The sequence below is a fragment of the Chiloscyllium plagiosum genome, unplaced genomic scaffold (assembly GCF_037043375.1).
Source record: "Chiloscyllium plagiosum isolate Xiang-an unplaced genomic scaffold, Cpla_swu_hap1 HiC_scaffold_51, whole genome shotgun sequence".
NCBI classification, from domain to species: domain Eukaryota; kingdom Metazoa; phylum Chordata; class Chondrichthyes; order Orectolobiformes; family Hemiscylliidae; genus Chiloscyllium; species Chiloscyllium plagiosum.
In genome coordinates this window covers 16,424,812-16,449,407 of record NW_028270189.1, presented here as the reverse complement: position 1 = coordinate 16,449,407, position 24,596 = coordinate 16,424,812, and positions in this window count along the sequence as shown.

The following is a 24,596-nucleotide window of genomic DNA, read 5'->3' as shown; positions in this document are numbered from 1 at the left end:
AGTACTGTGACTGAGCTGCTTCGACTAAGCTACATGTAGACTAAAATCCCTAATGATAATAGCCGACCCATGTTTACAGGCATTGCTGATTTCTTTGTTTATTGCCTTCACCAATGTGATGTTATTATTTACTGGCCTAGAGACTGCACCTATCAGTGACTTTTTCTTCAGAGAATTTCTACTTTCCACGCAAATTAATTCAAACTCATTCTTCATCGAACTTATAGCGTCTCTGCACACTGCCCTGATGTCGGCCTTGAATAACAGAGAGACACCATCTTCTTTACACTGCTGTCTGACCTTCCAAGTAATCTCGGACTCCAGGATATTGAACTCGCAGTCGTGGCCATCCTTTTGACGTGTCTCTCTAATGTCTATTAAATAATTTTCATTCGTGTTGATTTGTGCCATTAGCTCTTCAACCATGTTACAAGTGCGACGAGCATTCAGGTGAAGTGCTTTTTGTTAGGTTTCTTGTCCTTATGATTTCTGTAATAATATCTCGTTTTGCTTGTTGTCTCTCCTCACCTATCCATTGACGTCTTCTCCCCTCTGTTTCCAAAGGCCCAACACGCCCAACACATGAACTGCACTTCACGCAATCAACTCTACTGCAATCACTGCTCGCAATGTGGTTTCCACTATTTTGGGAAACGGAGTTTGGACTGGGTGACCACACTGCAGAACATCCAAGTTCTGTCTTCAAGAAGAGTTACAGCGAACCTCGGCACATGCTGGAAGCACACCACCTCAGTTTCTATTTGGGGAGTCTGCAGCCTTCCAGGCCCCATATCAATTTATTTTTTTAGAGCCTCAACTCTCCCATGTCCTATCCCCCTATCCCACACGCCAGGCCTTGTTGTCACATGGCCTTCCATAACACTCTACATATGATACGCCACTAACAGTCTCCATTAACAGCTATTCACCCTGCTAGCCAGATCATCATCCATTCCTATGTCCAACTGTTCTTCCCTCTATTTGAACTCTAAGCCGACCTATCGTTTACTCCTTTCCCTCTTTCAACTGCCACTATATCTTCTGCAGATAGACCAACATTTTCCAAGCTGTCGTCAATTCAGAGGAATGGTCACTGGAATCGAAATGTTAACTCGGATTTCTTTTTTTAGATGCTGAGTTTTTCCAGCACCATCTGGTTTTGGTCTGGTTAGAGTCGGATACTGTGAATGTTCGAGGAAGAATGACTGTGCATGGCCTGGCAGAAGAGTGATACTGTGCTCGTGCAATGATCCCCTGCACAGAATACAGAACTCTGTTCCTGTTGAAAAGTTCTCTTGTGGGTAGTTCTGAATACAAGGTGAGCAATCGGCATGAACTTCTGAGGTCGATGAAGACAGCATTCATTTCTGCTACAGTTCTCTCCTGGATGTGATGAACAGCAGAGTGAAAAGCAACCCTCGTGTCAGATGTGAACGGATTGGAGTCCACGCAGGAGCTGTAAACAAGTGACAGTTTTTTTTTCAGATAGAAAACGCTTTCTCACTGCAACAATGTGCCATTGGTTATCAAAGCTTAATGGTTTATAGGCGCAAAGGCTGAAAACAGCGTTTTCCAGTTAAAACGCGTGAATGTGTTCCCTCTAGTGTGACAGTACAGTTGTGTATAGTTGTAAATAGGATAACTGGATGAATCACTTTACACATTCAGCTGGCGAACAGTCCTGTTGTGGGAAGACATCTGTATAGAATGCAGGAAGACGCACTGAGAGGTTCTTGATCAGTTTCATCGAGGGACTGACACAATACTGGAGGTTTTGAGAGTCTTAAACGTGGACAAATCCCCAGCTCGGAGTGAAGTTATATCTCACGTTGCTCTGTGAGACAAAGGAGCAATTTTAGGAGTATTGACCAATGTTTCACATTCCTCTTTGGCCACAGGGAAGTTGGTCGATGACTGAAGGACTACTAATGGGGTTCCACTTTTTAACAAGGCAGTTAGAAACAAACCAGGGAAATACAGTCAAGTGAGCATCACAGGAGTGGTCGGGAAACGTTCGTAGAAACCTCTGAATGTGATAATTAATTCGGACTTGTCCAGCCAAGGTTTGATGAAGGAGTCAGCATGGTTTTGTCCGAGGAGGTGATGCTTAACAGATCTGTTTAAAAGTTTTGGGGAAGTGATCAGATTTTTAAATGAGGGGAGTGAACATGATGTACTGTATGTGGGTTTCAGCGAGATCCCACACGGGAGACTGACAACAGGGTAAAAACATGAGCAATTCACGGTCACGTGGTGTCAGGGAAATTCATTCCAATGGATCAGAGGCCAGATACTACGCTGGCAAGCAGTTTGATTAAACAAATTGACATTGTGGGAAAGAAATTGACCAGGCTGACACAGAACTGATTCTCCGCACTGATGGTCAGAATGTTCGAACACAAGCAGTGGGTGCAGACAGTTTTCATAGGGGTACAACACAAAGGTGATAATTGTAAAACAGTAACAGTACAGTGGTGAAAATTGTAAAGCGATTAAAACAAGAATAAACTGAATGGAATTTAATCAAACGTCTGGCAGTACTAATTCATTTGTAATTGACACTGGATATTCCAGCCATCTCCTGGAATAGGTGAGAATGTCTTCTCGAGTATTTCCTGTCTCCACGAGTATGTGTAAATGTTCCTTTTCCTGGCTTACAGTTCTGTCCATTGTGCTCCTCCTGGGAGCAAAGTCTTCCGGGGTCTCTCAGTCTGCCTCTTTGTTTATGCGCCATCGGTTTATATGGGAAACGAGCCTGCACTTCGGGTATTCGGACTGAAGTGATTATCGAGGCTAGGAGCTTACTGTGAAGGCTGTTTGAGAAATGTATTATCTGGTCTGGGAGTAGATTAGAATGTCTGGATTCTATATTCGCCTCTTTGGCCAACACTGAGGCATTGTGGGTGTGTTCTGTGTGTGTTGGCAGGCATGATTTCTCTGTTTCGCTGACATACTTCTGTGTTTTTTATGTGGTTATGCTGTGGGTGGGCAGTGTAGCAGATTTTCTCCCAAAGTTTACCTTTCTTTTGTTAAGTCCATGTTGAAAAAGTGGAAAATAGCCCAGACCGGAGAGGCTATCAGGTGGTGGGTTTTGATGTCAGAGAGGTAGCAGTCAGTGTCTGAATTTGACCAAGCGTAGATTGTGTCAGGGGGGAAGATATCACGCCAGCGAACTTGTACAAGCTGGGTTATGAGGAGGGCAGATGTAACAGTGCTTTACAAAACCGGCAGCAGCCCATACAGAGACCCATAACCAGGATAATGATACCCACAACCGCAATATCGGATATTAGTTTCTCCAGCAGTTGAGTTCCCCGCGAGACAAGCCAGAAGGTTGTCCAGGTCCACAAGTCCCAGTGAGTCTCCGGTTCATTTGGGGCAACAGCAGCCTGTGGAAAGTGGTGTGTCAGGTCGGTTATATTTTCGCTGGAGTCAGGGATGTATGTACAACAGTCTGTGCCAATGAAGGTGCAAGTGCCCCTTTTGTGGCCAGCTAGTATTCCAGGGCCATTCTGTTTTGTAGGGCGACAGTACGAATGGCGACAGCCTCTTCATTCAGCTTGGCAAGCATTTCAGCCGTAGCATGTTATCTCCTCTAGCATGGTGGCCAGCTGAAGTCCTCTATGTTGAGGCGCAGGGTTTCGTAAGTGGACACAAAAACGGGGGAGGGAGGTATCTCGTCTAGGGCAGTGAGGGTGCGTTTTCTGTTGGAATAAGGTTCTGGAAGGGAGACGACTGGGAGTGGTAATGGAGTGGTGCCGCATACCCACGTGCCAGCCCATGACAACGCCAGCCAGGGTATGCCTTGTGACAGCAGACAAAATAAGTGTCATTGTATGTTCTTAGGTTTGGGTTCCTGTCCAAATATTGTTGAAAATGGAATTGTGGGCAGACATGTTGTGGCCAAGTAAATCTAGGATGCTGCACTCTGCTACAGACCAGAGTGCTGCAGGGGTAAAGACCAGTGAGTTAGTGCATCAGCTCCATCCAGGCACCCATGCGGATGGCTGGCATCTCGTTAGGCACATGGTTTCTCTGTGTGACACCCGTGCGGTGGTGTCAGTGATGGTCAAGTTTGGGTATCCGTGTGTGAGGTTCTGGGCTGCGTAGAATCATCCTGTGAATCTGTCTAGGTGGTATCCTGCGGATTTCCAGTAGTCTGAGCTAGAGGCACACAAATGGCCGGTCTGGTTAGCAGACTAAGCGTTGTGATCCCTGGGACCTGTCCAGTTTCAGCCACAAATCTGCCGTCTCTGCAGTGTTAAAATGGACTGCTCCCTGGGGAATGCTGCTGTGGGAGTGTTCAGGGATACGGGCACAGACCCAGCAGCTTGTCTGGTTTACCTTTGGGCACAAATGTGGGTCATGTCAAGGAAAATGCTCACCCACGGCTCACGGTGGATTAAGTGCCCTGTGTGTGGCCTGTTCCTGATCAGCGGTGAAGTGCAGGTCAGACCTAAAGTGATGATCCCGATGGCTGCAGTGAGCAGCTGGATCCCTCTGTGGTGTCTGGAGCTGTATCCTGTTCTGCTTGGTTGTCCTTCTGTGGAGGCGGACACTCTTTCACCGGGTCGCATTCTGGTCTCCCTTGGAGCGTGACAGCTGTCGTGGTCGTGAGACAGACCAAGAGTGGTCCTTTCCATCTCAGAGAGAGAGAATCTTTCTGCACGGACTGTCTACTTACATAGTGCCCAGTTTAAACGGGTGAAGTGGTTCCTGCCGTGGGGTGGACATGGCAGCTTTTTTTTGTTTGCTTTTTTTTTGTTGTACCCCCACACTATCGTCTAACTGCGGTAGTGCTTATTTTTTCCCCAGCACCCATGTTGTGTGTGTGCAGGTTTGATACACAGTGAAAGATTGAAGGTGCACGAATCTTTATTCAGTTTCCACCAGCAGGAAGATAAGAAGCACCCAAGTACATCGCAGGTTTTAGCAAATCTTTTTTTTTTTAAGTGATCCTTCTACTAATAGTTTGAAGGTAATCAAAGAGAATTTCCTGTGTTAAGAGCAGCGCTGTGTCATTGGCTAGTTTTGGGGGTCGGTTGGCTGTGGGCATGGGTCGTTCCATTAGCACTTCAAATGGTGTAATTTCCGTCATTCGGTTTCCCTGTCCACTTACTGTGTGAAACACCAGTGGCCGGCCGTCTGGCCAAGCCAGTCCTGTGTCCCGAGTGATTTGGGGGAAGGTGGTTTTGAGGGTGCTGTTCATTCTCTCCAAAATTCCTGGTGACTGGGGGGTGGTACAGAATGTGCTATCTCCTGGGTATCCCGAGGGCGTCACAGTCAGCAGTAATGAGCTTCGCGGAGAAATTGGCATCATCCCCTATATTTTTCTATGCGCCCTGGGACATAAAACTCTTGAAATAACGTCCTGCAGGATACATTTTATCACTGCTCTGGCGTCATTTTTTTTGATGGGGAATGACTTTACCCATTTTGAAAACATGTCGACAATAACTAAGTCAATTTTTATTCCTCCTTCTGATGCGTGTGGGCAAGGTCATTTAGAAGGTGGGTGAATGGACTATCAGGAACTTGAATGTTGTCACGTTTGGCCATTAGCTTTCCTGCATTTTTCGGTAGACAGATGTGGCACTGTGACAGCAGAGCTGAGGCCGCTGCAACGACTCCCGCTGCATACCAGGAATGGCTGACAGCCTCTTGCCCGTGTGTTCGATTCCGTGTACCACCAGGGTCAATAGATGCAGGTGGGCTTTCAGTTAAATGATGCAGGGGTGGGTAAGAACCTGTAAGAACGGTGATTGTACGGCACCAATGCGGACCCATGCGGCCCTTTCTACTGGCGTGGCGGTTTGCTGTACTGCTGGGACTGCACCTAGAGAGTCAGGGGTCTCTGGAAGTTTCACCACCATGGGGGTCTGCAGGACATAAGTGGCAAGGAGTAGTGCAGATTCCCGGGTGGCTGCATTAGCTGAGGCATTTGCTTGGTTGATGGGATCGGTGGCAGAGTTATTGGCGTCCAATGTTATAATGTGATAACGGCGGGTAGCAGGTCTGCTTGTTGGATGTTGGCAATGAGTGCAGCATGTTGGCGTGGTCTCCCTGCAAAGCTGATAAGCATCCTCTGTTTCCATATTGTACCAAAGTCCTGAACGACTCCAAAGGCACATCTGGAGTGTGTGTAGATATTGGCTGTCCTGCCCTGTGCCAGGAGGCAGGCTCTGGTGAGAGCAAAGAGCTCTGCTGCCTGTGTGGACATCCCATCTGGTAATGCAGTTGATTCGAGAGTGGTGATGGGGGTGCAAATTGTTTGGCCTGCTGTTGTGTATTTGTCTGATGGCCGGAAGGAATAGCCACTGGTGAAAAGAATCTGGTCTGGGTTTTCTCAGACTGGTCAGGACACCTGCAGAACCAGGCGAAAGTGAGGACTGCAGATGCTAGAGATTAGAGTCAAGATGAGAAAGGTGCTGAAAAACACAGCAGTTAAGACAGCTTCCGAGAAGTAGGAAAATGAACGTTTCTGGCAGGACCCCTTTGTTAGGAATGCTGAACCAGGTCCAAGAAGTTGTGGTTGTCTGCAGAATCATGTTAGGTGAGTGAAATTAGAATGGTGGGGTTCAAAGTTAGGGCGCGGTGTAGGGAAAGGTATGCCTAGATCACAAAGCAACTTCATGACCAGTTCTCTGAGTTGTAGTAAAATGTTGGATTGCTGCTGAATTAAGCAGCAGGGAGAGAGACAGTGGGACCAAAACAGTACACGGGTGATCTAGCACAATGGAGATGGCCTTATCCGCTGTTACTGTGACTGGTTCCACTGTCCATGCGGCATTCTCGTAACTAAGCATTATACAACGCAACAGGGCGACGGAGATCCCCATGAAGCTGTGTTAAAATGCCAGACACGAACCCTTCTGACTTGGTTACATAAAGATAGAAGGGCTGTGAGTAATCTGGGACTCCCAGAGCAGGAGTGAAGATTAGTTGTTGCTTCAGTTCAGTGAATGCCCGTTGCATTTCGGTTGTCCACTTCACTTTGGCTGGCTGTTTAGGGGAAACTGCCTCCCACAGAGGTGCATCAATAGCACAATGGACAGGAGTCCAGGGCCTGCAGCAGTTTACCAGCCCCAGAAACACTTGCAGCTGCCTGTTTGTGACAGTTAGGAGAATCTGGGCGATGACAGCCAATTGCTCCGTGGACAGTGCTCTGAGGACATAGGAAAGGTCGCACCCCAGACATTTTGCTGACACAACTGCATTTTCTTGATAGACACCCTATGCCCATCCTGTGCCAGACCGCAGAGCAAGGCCACAGTAAACTGCTTGCATGCAGTAGCGGAGGTAGAAGCCAATAGCAGGCCATCCGCAAATTGGAGGAAGGTGCATTGGCATGGTAGGTGAAGAGTGGACAGGGTGAGGAAAACTACAGCAGCATAAACTGTGGGGCTCTCCGAATACCCTTAGGGAAAACCGGTCTATGTATTTGGCAGCCGCCATATGTAAAATCATAAAGTTTCAGGGGGCAACTTAATGGAGAATGAGGCTGAGCAAAGGTCGATTACAAGAATATCAACTGGAGGAGGCGGGGATACTGGTCAGGATAGCATTTGTGTCCGGGACTAATGGTAAGCAGGGAGTAACAGTGGCATTGACAGCCCTAATATCTTGCACAAAGTGCCATTTTCACGGTCTTTCACGCTTCGGGATAGGTAAGAAGGGAGTGTTACATGGGCTGGTTGTGGGCATGAGGATTCCTTGTTGAAAAGGTGATTCAATAACTGGTTTGATTCCCAATACTGCTGCGGGTGATACGGGTGTTGTGTTGATGGCAGGATTGCTCCCTGTCTGAGAGTAACTGTATGTGTTTGGGAGGGCAATAGCTGGCCTGCATGGTTCTATTGCTGTGCCCACAGTGGTTGTGGGAGATCAGCTAATAACAGTTGGCTCTCGGAGGAGGAGGCGGCGTCTGTGCCTTGTTTTGTAAAAGTAGCTTGTAGTTATGCGGGGGCATAGCGCACACAAAACTCGCCCTGTCCAATAAGTGTAAGGTCTACTAAGGGGTCTGTGTCTTGCCCAAAGGGTGTGAAATGTTTTGTTGGTTGTTCGACACGTCCTATCATGGTTGTGAGATCTTTGCGGTGCCACGTACTCTTAATTATAAAGGGTCTTTGCAGGCCAGTGCGGCCTCCTCTGCGCTGAGTTGCACGTCTGTTGCAACACCCTGTGGTCTGACTACGTATCTGCCAGTCATGGTTAGTGGGGAGTTGAGCTCTAGATGTGAGTCCATGAGTGGAGGATATGTTGATGCTGTTTCCGGGGGGTGGAAGATGGACAGTGAAATTGAAAGACAAAACGGCCTGGCAACAGCACCCACCAGAGAATGGATGGAGGATGAAGGGGTAGTTGATATCGAGGAGCAGAGAGGGTCAGGAAAGGCGAGGGTAGGTTCTGGCTGGCACAACCAGGCGCGTGAGCCATATACTAATCTGACAACTGACAGCAGGGGAATTCCAGTCTGCTCTTGCAAACATCCTGGAGCCTTAGTGCACCGCCACTTCCCAGGAAGTGCTGAAAAGAGAGAAAGAAAGAACACAAAAAGAATGGGCCATGAAAAGTGAATTTCCCCAACCACATTCTCGATTAGATTACATTTCCTTTCCGCCGCCTCCAGGAGAGAAATGAAGGAAATGGGAGTAATTTAAGAACATATGACATCGAAATTCATTTGGAATTATTTTCTCATTCACCAAAACGGAAAATAATGGCGAATGGAGTCACCGTAGAACTTTGTTTCACTACAGCGAGGAAATAACAGTCTCTCTTCGGTTCCAGTGAAAACCCAACTTGCCTGGAACGAAACAGCAGCAGGAGAGCTGCTTGAGCCCGCGATTTACCGTGTGGAAGGCGAACACGTCATGATAGCACGGACACTGACCCCTTGGAGAAAATCTGCACTCTCCCACATTGCAGTTTACTCTCAGTTTACCCGCAGTTGTGCTTTGACCACGGGATTTTAACACGCTGCAGCGGATGCGACGGAAATTGGAGCAGTGGAATTCAAACCTCCACCACCTGCCAAATTGGAACCTGAATCCTGCGGCTTAGGCTGCTTGGCCACGCTACAGTGCCCTGACCTTCTCTGAGTAATGAAGGGTGCTGTGTCTGATCTGCAGGACACCCTGCAGGATTATCAGGCAGCACTATCCTCCCTGTGACATGTACGTGCTGCTAAGATTCTGTTGTGTAGATGTGTCCCGGCTTTGCCAATATCACCGTTGTTTAACTCCCTACATTCTGTTGCTCTAACTATGATTCCACTCAGAATCACAAATGTGTCACAAAACACCTTAGCTGTGCTGGTTCTTCACAGAGAAAAATTTGTTTCTCTTTTGGTATCATTCTCTTGCCTTCTCCCTGTAATTCTCCACACTTTTACTTTCACATAAATATCGAATTAGTTTTTAAGTAACTCGATTGAAACTGCGTCTTTGTCAATGTCAGACAGTGGTATACAGACCCTAACCACTGCCTATGTGAAAACGTTTCTCCTCATGTACATTTTTCTTCTTTTACTAATGATTTTAAATATCTGCCGAATCGTTCTCGATCCTTTCAGGCGTAGGGAGCATTCTCCCTTCCTTATTTCCTCTGTCTATCCCACTCATGTCTTGGAAAGGTTTAACAAGGCCAGCTTTCAGCCTTCTGCTCTCCAAGGAAAACTGTCCCAACTTTCCAAATGACCTTTATTGTTGACATTCCTCATATGCCAGACCATTCCCATCAACCTGTTCAGCGCTGTTTCCAATCCTTTCCCGTCCCCACTTCATAAACGTTCAAACCCAGAATTGTGCAAACATCCAGATGGTGGAATTATTCAGAGTGGGATTGTGTGGGTGAACATCCTGAAACACTTGTTTCAGTTTCACCGCATGTGCCATGCCCACTACAATTACATTTATTACCCCTGAACTCAACGTTATTTCAAGGGGTGCAACTTCATGATTTACACCTTGGTTTTATCAAATAGTTGATAGGGCGACTGAGCAAAGTGATATCAAACAACCAAGCTCGATGGCGACCTGAAGTAAGAAATTCTGACATGCCAGTATTAACTCAAGCTACTAAGCGACGATCATGCCCCTAGACAAGTGCCATTCTTACGTATCCAGCACCAAACCAGCTCAAAGTTGCTCAGATCTAACTACATTCCACTTTGCTCTCGGATTTCTAAGATCCAAAGAGTTTCAAGAATATCGCCTTCTCATTCCGTCTCCTTGTTCACGGGACAGTTCTGTTTATCCCTTCCGCTTGGACTCCATCGGCAGAGTATTCAGCTATTTTCCTCCAATGGCAGGCAGTGTGAGGGGAGGCAAGTGCGTGGATGTGCTCTCAAGCTCGCTCTGATCCGTACAGCCAGTTCCATCAAGTGCTGGAAATCAGCAAGTTTGTTTGGGAACTTGCTGAAAAATATCATTTATCTGAGAGTTGTCTGTTGGGAAAGACAGAATGTACTCCGGATTCTCTACCATCAGGTAAATTCATGTGAGGGCATTTTGGTGTAGCCTGTTTGCTGATCAGAATCCATCTTCACACAGCAATTCTGCAGAAAGGCTTTTGTAACAGCGACATCAGTTTCTATGTTGCAATCGGGCAGCAGTTAACACCTGCCCCAGATGAAGTGAATGCGAATGAAACTCTCAGTCACTGAGAGTCATCCCCACGGCCCGGAGCTGCGGGGCTGCAGACAGTCTAACGCGGAGGGGAGGGTTAAAATGAAACATTGTTTCACCATCAGCCACTCTGTCCCAGGGACAGGAGGAGGGACAGCATCAACGTGTGGCGTCACTCACGCGCCGACAGACGCTGTTCAGCCCATCGAGTCCTGGGCGACTCTCTTTGGCTTGTATATCTCTGTGGTTATTCATAATTGGCCATCTATGTTATAATAATGCGGAACTGTGTCAGTGTCATAATGCTGTCTCCAACAAGTTGATCCAATTGTCACTCACGGCTTTTCATTTCACGGGGAGGACATTGCTGTGCGAACCAGCATAGGGAACATCTGCAGGGCGTCATGCGCATAGAGCCCTCTACAAGTGATATACCTCACCTTCATCAGTTTCTTCCCAGCTCTGGCATATGATTTTGCGAATCAGATCAGAGCAGACCGACAGAGAACAGGAAAAGAGCTTCCAGACCTTCACAAGTGTGTTTCCTCACCTGTGTAAATTTGGCGGGTGTATCAGTACGAAATATTCATTTCAGATACATTGAGTGAAAGGAAGCGGAAAGTGAAACAACATGCAATACGTAGAATGGAGCTATGTTATATAGGAACACTGGCGGGGACAGTACACACACTGAAACCTGGAAATGTCAACGATCAGAGGATGTTTTCAATCCATTAATTTCGGGGTTATGTTCTGTTAGCTCTGACCACAGCAGTTTCCCGCAGTCTTCAGCTTTTCGTCTGGCGTGGCATGGCAATCAGTGTCGTGGGAGAGAAACGTGAACGCGCTCTTCAGCTCCATATCAAACACGGGTTTGGGGATCGGGGAGCCGGCCAGAGGGAGTGGGAGTTATGCAAATTCTGGAAAGCTGTACAAAAGGGAGATACAGGAACCCATCTTCTTTTGGAAATCTTGTGCAAATAACCCCATCTGAAACAGATGAAACATTCTGAAGCAGAACTGCAGGGAAAGATAGAGTCTCTCCCAGTCATCGGGAACTGTGTCTGTGTCCTCCTCGAAGTTACAGCGAGGGCTCTGCTGTCTGAATCAGCCCGGGATGTTACTGCAGCATATCCTGTCGCTCAGGCACACTGCACCTGATATGTATCAGCTTGATCACGTTACCTCAAGCTCAGAGAATAACTTTCGCAGCTCACATCATCCCAGAATGACAGGGAACAGAAGAAATCGTTTCAGACCATCATTTTAACACCCCTGGGAAGAAAACGGATGTCGGAGTGCAGACAACCTCGACTAGTGCTGTTGTTCTCTGTGTGACAACAAGAGCAGGTACCAGGAAATGTTTATCTTGCTTTTAAAGCCAGGCGTGAAAATGTGCAGAGCATAGACACATCTACCTGCTGTTTGTGAAATGATGAACAGCAGAGTACAGTTCACAGATTATGGTCAGCCATCTGGGTGATGGGCACAGCACTCTCCAACTGTGACCCTCTCCTCACAGGATTTGAACACAAACAAATGACTCAGTGACAAATTCTGTTGAAACGGATTCTGTGCGGAATTGAAAGCGATGGAATGAAAAGCCGCTTGAGAGCGGGATGTAACATTATCTGTGAAGGGATTGTTTTCCAGACTCGAGGAGAGTGCGCAGTGCTGTTTCCATGGGTCGATATCAGGATAGATAGATTGAAACAGCGTCGGATGTCATTGTAGGGAGCCCTGTCGCTTAGACACACTGCACCTTTTGTACAATGGTGCAAAAGCACGGACCTTTTCTGTAGAGAGGACAACTTCAAAATCGTTAATGCGGCAAAATTCACAAATGTGTGAAACAACAAAGCAACCCCAGAAATTGGTGTTACGTGACGGGGTAAACCCCTCTGCAAATGTAAACCGACAAAACAGAAAGGATTCACCCCGTACTGTATTCTGTTAAAATTCAAGAGGTAAAGAACTGTTCCAAAAATCACTATTTAAAGTTAAAAATAACAACTTTATTGTTTTTTTAACATGTGACGGAGAATAATCAACTTATAACTACTTACAACTCATTTATCTAAACCTTGTGCTCTACAATACCTTCCCCAACCCCGACCCCATTAACATTTTCAAAAAAAAATCAATTTACAAACCAGCTTGTTGTCGAATCTTCTCTTCGTATCTTTCTCTGTACATTTTTTCTCCAGGTCGGTGTTGATGCTTCTTTTTTATGCAATCTATTTCTCCAGACAGGCACCTCTTGGAGATTTTACTAACGCCCTCCATCTGATGGTCTTTTAGCTGCTCTCTTTGCTGTTCTTTGCCGCTCTGGGTAACTGTTCAAAATGTCCGATATTTGTCTCACAAAACATTGGATCGTTTCATTGGTTTTAACGTTGTAAAAATACCACATTCAAACTTGATTGGGGCATAACTGAAACAGATTGGCCGAATTCGAATTTGTTTTTTGTATCCATGTAACACAGCTCTTAATTGTTTCGACCTAATGTTATGTTGTTACCTTGTTCTGCACTCCTTGTGCTAGCCAGACATTTCAGCACCATTAAAAGTACATTATACCCACAACTTCATAACACTGGCATTTGCCAAGACAGTATTTCGCTCAACATGGCTCTCTGTCAATCTCATGTGCCTGAGATTTGAACAATCTCTGGTCTATGTTAATTAAAACTGCCTTATTCTCATAACCTTAGATTTAACACACCTGGTTATGTATGTCTTACAATATTAATTGATTCCTCACTGTGTTACTTCAACACCCGTTGAGAAGATTTAAAAATGAGAACAACAGTCACCTGTGTGACTGCGATTTGACCCAATGTTGCTGCAGCCAACCGATTCAGCTGCAAGTAAAATAGCCCACACCTTTCCTGTGCCAGTAATGAGACTGCATAGCATAGTGGTAAGTTTTAATGAGTTGAATTAGACCCAGCATCATTTCTCAGGACGAAATTTACTGAGATATAAAGAGATGATGAAATAGACGGGGGTTGGGGTGTGGAATATAGTTAAAAAGGATATGGCCAGAGTTCCCTTGATACAAAATCGTTAGAGATGACGGAAATGAGGTTTACTGGGAGATAAAGCCACGAGAAAAGAAAAGAAGGGATTTAATTGGATGGTGGAATAGACGACGAATCACGCGACACAAATCAGGAATGACTGATTTGTGTTCGAATGGAGCTTCTCCAGCTGATGTGTGGTTGGAAAGGATAAATAGAAGGGAAATTCCCTCGTTCCGGTGAATGTATAACTAAAGGTTAGAGCTTCAATATCAGTGAGGAACGAGAAAAAAGTTTACAGCAGGTACTTTTTATTCTGAGAGTTATTGAAATCGGAGATGATTTTTCAGCAGAAGAAAACATGTTAGAAGATGATTCCAGCATATTTGAAAGGCCACGTGCAGACACACAAGGAGCGAATTTAACAGGGACAGGGATTCTGAGCTGCCTGAATGGGGAGGCAAAATGGACGCACACACAAATTGTTCAGCGTTCATCGGAAAGAAATTGCTAAATACCTGCAACTGAACATGTTAAGTGTAAGAAGATCTGGTGGTGTTGAAAGGTGTAGCAGCTGGTTCTCCATGAACTACTACAGACTGTTAATGTGCTGAGCTGTTTGTTTTAGCTTTGCATTAAATTGAATCCGGTTAGCTCAGTCCGCTGGATAACTGGTTTATGGTATAGAGTGAGACTAACAACGTGGGATTAAATGTCGCACTGTCTCAGTTTGCGAAAAGGATCGTCACCTCCTCCGCTCACGTGATCTGTAATACAATGGTGACTCCAGTGAGTAGGAATGGACCTGTCGATGTCAAGCATCATTATCTTTGCCATCTGTTGCCTTGAACATTTGGTCACAATGACCAGGAACGGGACTGATTCCTTTTAATACTCACTCATCTCCGTCCGAAAAATCCAGCGACAAGACTCATCATTATTCCTGTTTGAACACTTTGTTCCACACAGCATCAAAACTATTTGTCATGACGTTACCAGATTCGGTGACAACATTCAATCTACCCAAAGAAATAAATCTAATTCCTTTCGAACGGTTTAATGAGCTGTGTGAGTTTGCAGCAAACAGGATTATATGAAACGAGTTTAAGAGCCTTTTGAAGAATGTAATCCAGTGCAGTGTTAGAGATTTGGAAAAGGTCATCAAGCTAAAATATCATCTCTGTTTCTCGATCCACAGATGGATAATTACTTGGGGAATATGTGCAGTTTTACGGTTAGCAATTGATACCTTTCCCAAATCAGAAACTGGAGTTTTAGAATAGATGCTGCTTTATTCGACATTATTCTTCAACTGTGCTTCAGACTAATGCTCCAATAATTCCTGATTAACGTCAGTAAAAACAGCTTTAGATAACGATTGGAATTACAACTGCGGCATTTTAACACACTGTTCAGTGCCAAGCGCTGATCAGTTGCTCCACTGGAGCCACCAGCAAGGAGCCTATAAAGTGCCCTACTCGTACCTCTGGGACCTTCGACCCGCCTGTTCTACTTTTGCTGTGGTTCTGAAATTAAAGCTAAGGCAGAGGAGGAGGAACTGATATGGATCTGCGACTTTTCCACCATCAGGTTCAGGAAATGGGACATAGAAAAACGTTGTGCAAAATAGACTTGATTGAAAACTGGGTTTCTGTGGGTTGCTGCGTTGTTTACAGACAATGTTACATTATCGCTGTCACAGGACTTCTCATTCCGTCGGCTTCAATTTGGCACAGAATTCGATTCGACGAAACTTCACTAACTTCCTTCTGCATGTTCCTACAGACAACAAGAAATATACTGCACTCATCATCAATACTCAACATGGTTACATGCAAGGACATGTTGTAAAGTTTTCATGAATACTGAAGATATCAGGATGTTATGCAAGAGTAAATTGAATTTCAGTTTAAATTGTAAAGTGATAAAAATCCAGAGTAAGATCCAGAATGCTCGAAATTCATGATTATTACCGTGGCCAGAACTCTAGCCAGGCAAAGGGGACATCTGTCCCTGAATCCCCAATATCCACACGGCCGTTCGCTCCATGTGTCCAGTTGGAAACCTGTGTGAAGGAACATGCAGTCAGGCAGAGCTCCTGAGGGAACCCTCCACTGCCTGATCAAAGCTACAACAGGAGCTGTGTATTCCAGCTGTGAGAGCGCTGGGATAAAATGGAGGACCTTGGTATTCCGTGGTGTAGCTTCACAGGGTCCTAATCATGTTATTGTTTAAAACCCTCTGTCAGAAATAGCACAGACAGAGAGGAATAGGAGGGGGCCATTTCGCCCGCCAACGCTACCGCTCCATTTGATATCATTATGGCTGACAGAACACATCAATGTCTTTCCCCAGCCCATCCACATCAACCTGTCGCCCAAAGGCGAAAAGACACTGAATAAACCGAAAATCTCTGTGCAACCGTGGGAGGGAAATGTGTATAGAGACAGTGGGATTCAGCAGTTGGTTTTGTGAATGAGCAGCGTATTCTGGACTGATCATATTTCAAATGATGCGATTCCCTCAAAACTCACCACCAAGAAGGTGAGGAATCTTCTCTGCTCAGTAGCAGGTACGAGAACTCCAGACGAAGGGAACTGATGATGAATCAGCAGAACAATCATTGATTCAGCTGAAATCTGAACTCAACTGATTCTGCTGGGACTCAAACCCACAAACTTTGAATCACAATCTTAACAATGCAGTAGAAGTCCAACACGACTTTCATTCTGCCACAGAAGTGAGCTAGCCTACGTTTTACTGCACCCAACGTTACGGTGTTCAAGTCTATCATCAAACATCTATTTATCATCGCCCCACTTACCAGTACCCGGTCCTTATTCGTACATGCTCTAGCTCCTCAAGTGTTTGGCTAAATACTCCCGAAGTGTTCTGAGGACTCTTAGATTTACCATACGTTCACACAGTGAGTTCCAGACAAACAACACTCTCAGGATGCAAACGTTCTTCCTATATCTTCTCTGAATATCCTCTCTCTAGCGTTTCATCTATATCCCTGGTTATTAACCCTTCCCATTATAATTTTATTCCTGTCGCATGTATCTATTCCCTTTCTGTGCACGTTAATCAATCCTCTCTCAGATTTCTCCGGTCTCAGATTAAGAGCCCCAATCGAGCTCATCTATCTTTGCAGTGACGAGAGTGTAGTGCTTTAAAAGCACAGCCGGTCAGGCAGCATCCGAGGAGCGGGAGAATCGATGTTTCGGGCATGCCATTCGTCAGGAATGAGACTTTTGTGTGGGGTTTGAGGGAGGGGAATGGGGTTAGTGGTCAGGCAGCTGGGAAAGCGATAGGTGGATGAAGGTGATGGAGAAGGTGGTCGTTCAGAGGGGGATTGATGGCCGGGTCCAGAGAGCAGTGCCGAGTTGGAGGCTTTGGACTGGGATAATGTGGGGGGAGGTGATACGAGGAAGCTGTTGAAATACTCATTTATCCCGTGTGGTTGTAGTGTCCTAAGGTGGAATATGAGACGTTCTTCCTCCAGGCATCGGCTGGTAATGGAATGGCCATGGCTTGTGCCCGAAGCATCGATTCTCCTGCTCCTCAGATGCTGTCTGACGTGCTGTGCTCTTCCAGTACTACACTGTCGACTCTGAGCTCCAGCACCTGCAGCCCTCACTTTCGCTTATCTTCGCAAGGGGAGTGGTCGAGCTCAGACACCACCTAGGTAAATCTCCTCTGACCACCCTCCCGTGCAAACACACATTTCCTGAAGGCTGGCGGTCAGAACAGAACAAAATTATCCAAAGAAAAGCAGAAATATCTGAACAAAATCAGTAGGTCTAGTGGATCTGGGGAGAGATTTTCGATCTCGATGAGCTCGATTGGGGCTCTTAATCTGAGACTGGAGATTAAACGATCGGCCTTTGGAACGAATGGTATGTGTAGGTGGGCAGGATCTAAAATGATTGAACTCAATGTTGGGTACTGAAGATTGTATGGTCTCTCAGTAGGAAATTACGTGCTGCACTTCCAACTCGCGCTGTGCTATGCGGGAGCGTTGCAGCACACCAAACTGACATGGAGGCATGGGGACACAGTGGGATGTTGCAGTGACAGGAACCTGGAAGCTCAGGGTCTTAGCTTGCTTGCCGACAGAATGTAGGTGTACACATGTTTGTCACCCGCTTTGATTTTCTCTCCACAGTCTCGATGAGACCACATTCTGAGCAGGAAATGCAGTTTGCTAAATTGAGTGATGGGCAGATAAATCAGTGGAATCTTACACAGTGAGGGGAGACATCGTAAACGAGCAGCATTACGCCTTTTGGGATTTCGTGTTATGGTGCCAAATGGGGAAGAGCTGGGGGTCAAGGAAGATTGGACGATGGTGTACAGAGAGCAATTGTCCTGCATAGTGCCGGTATTCAGTGGTGTGGGTCAGTGGGGAAAGGGCAGTAGAATGTATATCTTCCTGAGCTACCTGCTATAAGAAAACACCTCACTACAGAGCAAATGTATCAAACGATTTTCATTTCAACAACAGCACCAGCTGCAGCTTGAGAAGGTACGTGTTTGCGCTATCACTGTCACCCTGTCTCCCCGAGAGCAGTAGTACTCCCCCACGCTGATTCAGACAGCACAGTTCTTCCTGTGACATGTCCCGTCGAGAATGGAAGGACAGGTATCAATAATCCGTACTTGGAACGGAGTATCTGTATTGCTCAATAACAATTGCTTAACTATCCTAACTCATTTTCAAATCACTTGACCCACATCCTTGTATGTCCTGGCATCATAAATTCACATTTGAATACTTCGGAAAGTTATGTGTATTTCTGCCTCTCCGACCCTTGCATACACAGTGTTCCCCATTTCAACCACCCACTGTTTGAAAACGTTTTTCCACGCATTCACTCTAATCTTTCCGCCTCTGACCTTAAATCGGTGGCCTCCCGTGATTAAAATCTCCATCAAAGCGAAACATGTATTTCAGTCTACGCTATTCATATCCCTCAGTACTTTGTACATCTTAATCATGCCCCTCTCAATCTCCTCTTCTCTAAGAAAAACAACTCCAGTTTGTCCAATCTCTCTTCTTCAGCCAGACAATATCCTGGCAAATCTCCCCTGCATAACTACACACAATAGTCTCGCTAGAGCCAAATGAACGAGTGAAATAAATGATGCGAAAGTCGACAGAAACTGGTGTTTTTCGAATAAAGTTTATTTTCCTCAATGCTTCCCTGTGGCCCTTTCCTGAGCCTGATGTTTCAATAATCGCTGGTCCATGTCAGTAAAGGCTGCGCCATGTGGATTGAGCTCAAAACTGCGGTATCGAAATGGATCAATTGGTTTGAACGTCCCGATGGTAAAACTTGGGCATGGTCACCCTGTAACAGTGAGCACAGCGGCACAGACTGAAGGAGGTGAATGTGAAAGTGATTGTAAGGGAAATAGGACGGGGAACTTAAAGGAGGTAAGTGATTGCGGGAGGTAGGGAATTCTCCGAGAATGGTGAGTCTGGATCCTGATATGTGACTCGCAGAGATGTGTGTGTGAGAGAGGGGTTTGATGGAAAAAAGACATAATCTCAGAGAATGCCTTCATGTAAAATTAACTGATTCCTTTCTGTGTTTCTCCAGCATTAATCACAAGGAGTAAAATACAGTGACTCGGATTCCAACGATCTTACTGCGGTTACAATGCAGCATATGTTAACATTTAAACCACCACTGTGTCATGCAAAGACCCGCGTTTAAAAACAGCAATAATTACAGGGACAAAGGATGCGTTAGGAAGAGAAGCAGATACACAGCAGGAATATTACGTGAGCGACTGCGGACACGTGGGAATTCAGAATTAGCTGAATCTTTAAATTCGATATCACCAGACGTTGTGGTGGTTCCATCGAGGACTGCATGTTGAAGACTGAGTTTGATAGATTTCTAGAAAAAAAAAGGTTCAGGGGATGGTGCGGGATATTGGTGCAATGTATGTTTCAATAACAATGTGTTATTAACTATGTGTTAATAATAGTTTCTTCACCAACTTCCCCACACAAGGAAGTATACATTGCTGCAGGCAGTCACATCACTCCAGTTCCTGGAACCAGAATCAGACTTTGTGGCACAGCCGCGAATACCAAACTGGAAGTGGCGTTGGAAAAAGTGAGGACTGCAGATGCTGGAGATCAGAGCTTAAAAATGTGTTGCTGGAAAAGTGCAGCAGGTCAGGCAGCATCAAATGAGCAGGAGAAACGACGTTTCGGGCATAAGCCCTTCTTCAGGAATGAGGAGGGTGTGTCAAGCAGGCTAAAATAAAAGGTAGGGAGGAGGGACTTGGGGGAGGGGTGTTTGGGAATGTGATAGGCGGAAGGAGGTTAAGGTGAGGTGATAGGCCGGAGAGGGTGTGGGGGCAGAGAGGTCGGGAAGAAGATTGCAGGTCAAGAAGGCGGTGCTGAGTCTGAGGGTTGGGACTGAGAAAAAGTGGGGGGAGGGGAAATGAGGAAGCTGGAGGAATCTGCATTCATCCTTGTGGTTGGAGGGTTCCAAGGCGGAAGGTGATGTGCTCTTCCTCCAGGCGTCCTGTTGCCATGATCTGGCGATGGAGGAGGCCAAGGACCTGCATATCCTTGGCGGAGTGCGAGGGGTAGTTAAATTGTTCATCCATGGGGCGGTTGGGTTGGTTGGTGCAGGAGTTCCAGAGGTGTTCTCTGAACCATTCTGCAAGTAGGCAGCCTGTCTACACAATGTATAGGAGGCCACATCGGGTGCAGCGGATGCAGTAAATGATGTGTGTGGATGTGCAGGTGAATTTGTGGCGGATATGGAAAGATCCCTTGGGACCATGGAGGGAAGAGAGGGGGGAGGTGTGGGCGCAAGTTTTGCATTTCTTGCGGTTGCAGGGAAAGGTGCCGGGAGTGGAGGTTGGGTTGGTGGGGAGTGTGGACCTGACAAGGGAGTCACGGAGGGAGTGATCCTTTCGGAACGCTGACAGTGGTGGGGGGAATATATCTTTGGTGGTGGGTCTGTTTGGAGGTGGCGGAAATGACGAAGGATGATACGATGTATCTGGAGGTTGGTGGTGTGGTAGGTGTGGACCAGTGATGTTCTGTTCTGGTGGCGAATGGAGGGGCGGGGTTCAAGGGCGGAGGAGAGGGAAGTGGAGGAGATGCGGTGGAGAGCATCGTCAACCACGTCTGAGGGGAAATTGCGGTCTTTGAAGAAGGAGGCCATCTGGGTTGTTCGGTATTGGAATTGGTCCTCCTGGGAGCAGATGCGACAAAGGCGAAGGAATTGGGAATATGGGATGGATTTTTACATGGAGCAGGGTGGAGGAGGTTTAATCTAGGTAGCTGTGGAAGTCAGTCGGTTTATAGTAAATGTCCGTGTTGAGTCAGTCGTCCGAGATAGAAATGGAGAGGTCTAGGAAGGGGAGGGAGGCGTCTGAGACGGTCCTGGTAAATTTGAGGTCGGGGTGGAAGGTTTTAGTGAAGTGGATGAACTGTTCAACCTCCTTGTGGGAGCACAAGGCAGCGCCGATACAATCATCGATGAAGCGGAGGAAAAGGTGGGGGGTGGGTCCAGTGTAGCTGCGGAAGATGGACTGTTCCACATATCCAACAAAGAGGCAGGCATAGCTGGGGCCCATGCGGGTGCCCATGGCTACTCCTTTGATTTGGAGGAAGTGGGAGGATTGGAAAGAGAAGTTGTTCAGGGTGAGGACCAGTTCAGTCAGTCGTAGGAGAGTGTTAGTGGAAGGGTACTGGTTGGTTCGGCGGGAAAGGAAGAAGCCGAGGGCTTTGAGTCCTTCGTGATGGGGGATGGATGTGTATAGGGACTGGAAGTGGCGGTGGTCATGAGCATGTGAAGCTATTCTGTGGCTCCAGTGACATGATTGGTAAAGGCCCGGTCATACAGTCATAGGGTTATAGAGACGTACAGCATGGAAACAGACTCTTCAGTCCAACCCGTCCATGCCGACCAGATATCCCAACCCAATCTAGTCCCACCTGCCAGCACCCGCCCCATATCCCTCCAAACCACTCCTATTCACATACCCATCCAAATGCCTTTGAAATGTTACAATTGTACCAGCCTCCACCACTTCCTCTGGCAGCTCATTCCATGCATACACCACCTTCTGTATGAAAATGTAGCCCCTTAGGTCTCTTTTGTATCTTTCCATTTTCAACCTAAACCTATGCCCTCTAGTTCTGGACTCTCCGACCCCAGGGAAAAGTTTTTGTCTGTCTATCCAAACGCGTGAAATGCTGAGGCTGGGAGTGCTTTTGTTCAAAGGCGGGGTGGAAGGAATATTGGTCTCAATTTATTACATTATTAAGATTGAGCAGCAGCATTAACCCACACTGAGAATTGTCTCAGAGGAAGCGTGCTGGAGCCTTAAGTGAGAGTTCGACGTATTGAAGGCATTCTCAGAGATTTTCCTTAACAAAGCGATATTTTGTTGCTTTGACAGTAAGAACTGCTTTTGCTCACATCGTCTCCACATCAGTCTCTTGCTCTAGTAAACACTCCAATCCATCGTACCTTATTTCCATTCCAACACAGAAACGCGTCCTATTCTCTCTCCATCTGGGATAATCTGAATTGACAATGTCATTCTTTGAATGGAGAAATGCAGCAGGGAGTTGTTCGCGCAGCGGTGATCTATTGGGCGGGTAATCTTTGGTGACTGGAATGTGACAGCTGCTGTTAGTTAAATTCGATGAATACTATCTGGAAAACAAACCCAATCTCAGGAACAGAGACAATAACTTGAATATGCTGAAAACTCATTCGTTCATGTCCCTTCGAAAGGGGAATCTGCTGACCATAACGAGTCCTGTCAACATGTGACTCCAGACATGCAACAATGTGGTTCACCCATGAATGCTCTCTGACTCAGTTCAAGGTAAATTAAGAATGAACAACAAATGGTCTTCAGACCAATGACAGCCACATTCCGTGGGAGAATAAGGAATAATAAAAATACATGAACAACGGGGAAAATGGGAATCGTGACTGTGTGGACTCGAATTCAACTGATATCCAAACTAAATAGACACAAGGATACCCGCAGCACCAAGAAGTCAGGGCCATGGGGTGACTGCAGGAAGGGATTCAATTACCCGCTGAGGTGTAAACTCACTTGCTCAGTCATAATGCGCACAGGTCATTCACCACTCCCATATGTGAGAAGTGATCACTCAGGAGACCAACTGACAGAGTCACCAGGAAGTTTACAAATGACAGCAGGAGTTCGATTCTGCTGTTATTGAAGCTTTTAATCCCAACCAGCAATGAACTCTGTTTGGATGCCTTTTTCCAGTGGAGTGCCACTGTTTTCTGAAGTAGACCAATGATTTAGACTTAGTTGTAGAAGCCATGATTTGCAAGTTTGCTGATGATACAACAATTGGTCGTGTAGTTGACTTTGGTGAAGAATGCCAAGGACTGCAGGGATGCATTAGTCAGGTGGAAAAGTAAAATGCTGAATGGAATTGAATCCAGATCCATGAGTGTTAATGCATTTGGGGAGAAGAAACAATAACAATGAGTATTCTGTGTAGTATAGACGGACAAAGAGATCATGAAGTGGACATTCACGATCGCTGAAGATCAATGGACGGGGAATCAGTTGGACGGAGTGCGTACTGTAGATGCTGGAGATCAGAATCACGATTAGAGTGGTTCTGAAGAAACACAGCAGGTCAGGCAGCATCCGAGTTGTAAAAAAAATGATGCTTCTGGCAAAAGCCCTTCATCAGGACTAAAGCTGGGAGCCTCGAGGGTGGAGAGAAAAACGGGAGGGCTGGGACTGGGTAGAATTTAGCTGAGAATGCTGTAGGTGGATGCAGGTGGGGTTAAAGGTGATAGGTCGAGAAGAGGGTGGAGTGGACAGGTGGGAAGGAAGATAGACAGGTGGTACACGTCAGTAGGATGGTGTCAAGCTAGAAGGCTGGAACTCTGATAAGGTGGGCGTGAGGAGAGGAGAAATCTGGTGAATACCACATTGATGCCCTGGGGTTAAAGGGTCCCCAGGTGGAAGGTGCGGCATCAGGTGATGAGGTAATGGCAATGGAGGAGGCCCAGGACTTGAATGCCCTCGGGAGAGTGGATGGGGAGGGGTAGTTGATGTGTTTGGTCACGTGGCGTTGGGTTGAATGTTGTGGGTGTCCTGGAAATGTTCTGTGAAGTGCTGTGCGAGAAGATATCCGGTGGCCCCAAGGTAGAAGAGACCGCATCGTGAGAAACGGATGCAATGAATGACATGTGTGGAAGTGCAGATTTGATAGATGTGGAATGCTCCATTGGAGCTTTGGAAGGATGTGAGGGGGAAGATGTGGGTGCAGATTTTGCAATTCCTGCGGTGGCAGGGGAAGGTGCCGGGAGGGGAGGGTCGGTCATTGGAGGGCGTGGACTTGACTAGGTAGTAATGGAGGAAACAGTCTTTGTGAAAAGTGGATAGGGGTGGGGAGGGAAATATATCCCTCGAGGTCAGTGTTACTGACACTTTTTACAAACCCACTGATTCCCACAGCTGTCTGGATTAAACCTCCTCCCACCCTATCTCTTGCGTAAATGTCATCCTGTATTCCCAATTCCTCCACCTCCATCGCATCTGCTCCCAACGGACCAGTTCCACCACAGAACACACCAGATGTCCTCCTTCTTTAAAGACCGGAACTTCCCCTCCATTCTGGTTGAAGATGCCCTCAAACGTATCTCATGCATGTACCGTACCTCCGCACAGGAAGTCCACACCTCCAACCGGAACAAGGTCCTCATCTTCTATCCCACCAAGCTGCGCATAAATCACATCATCCGATGGCAGTTTCGCCACCTCTAAACGGACTCCACCCCGTTCCACTTTCTGCCAAGACCGTTCGCTCCTTGACTACCTAGTCAAGTCCACGCCCTCCAATGATCCACCCTTTCCTCCTAGCACCTTCCCCTGTCACTGCAGGAACTGCAAAACC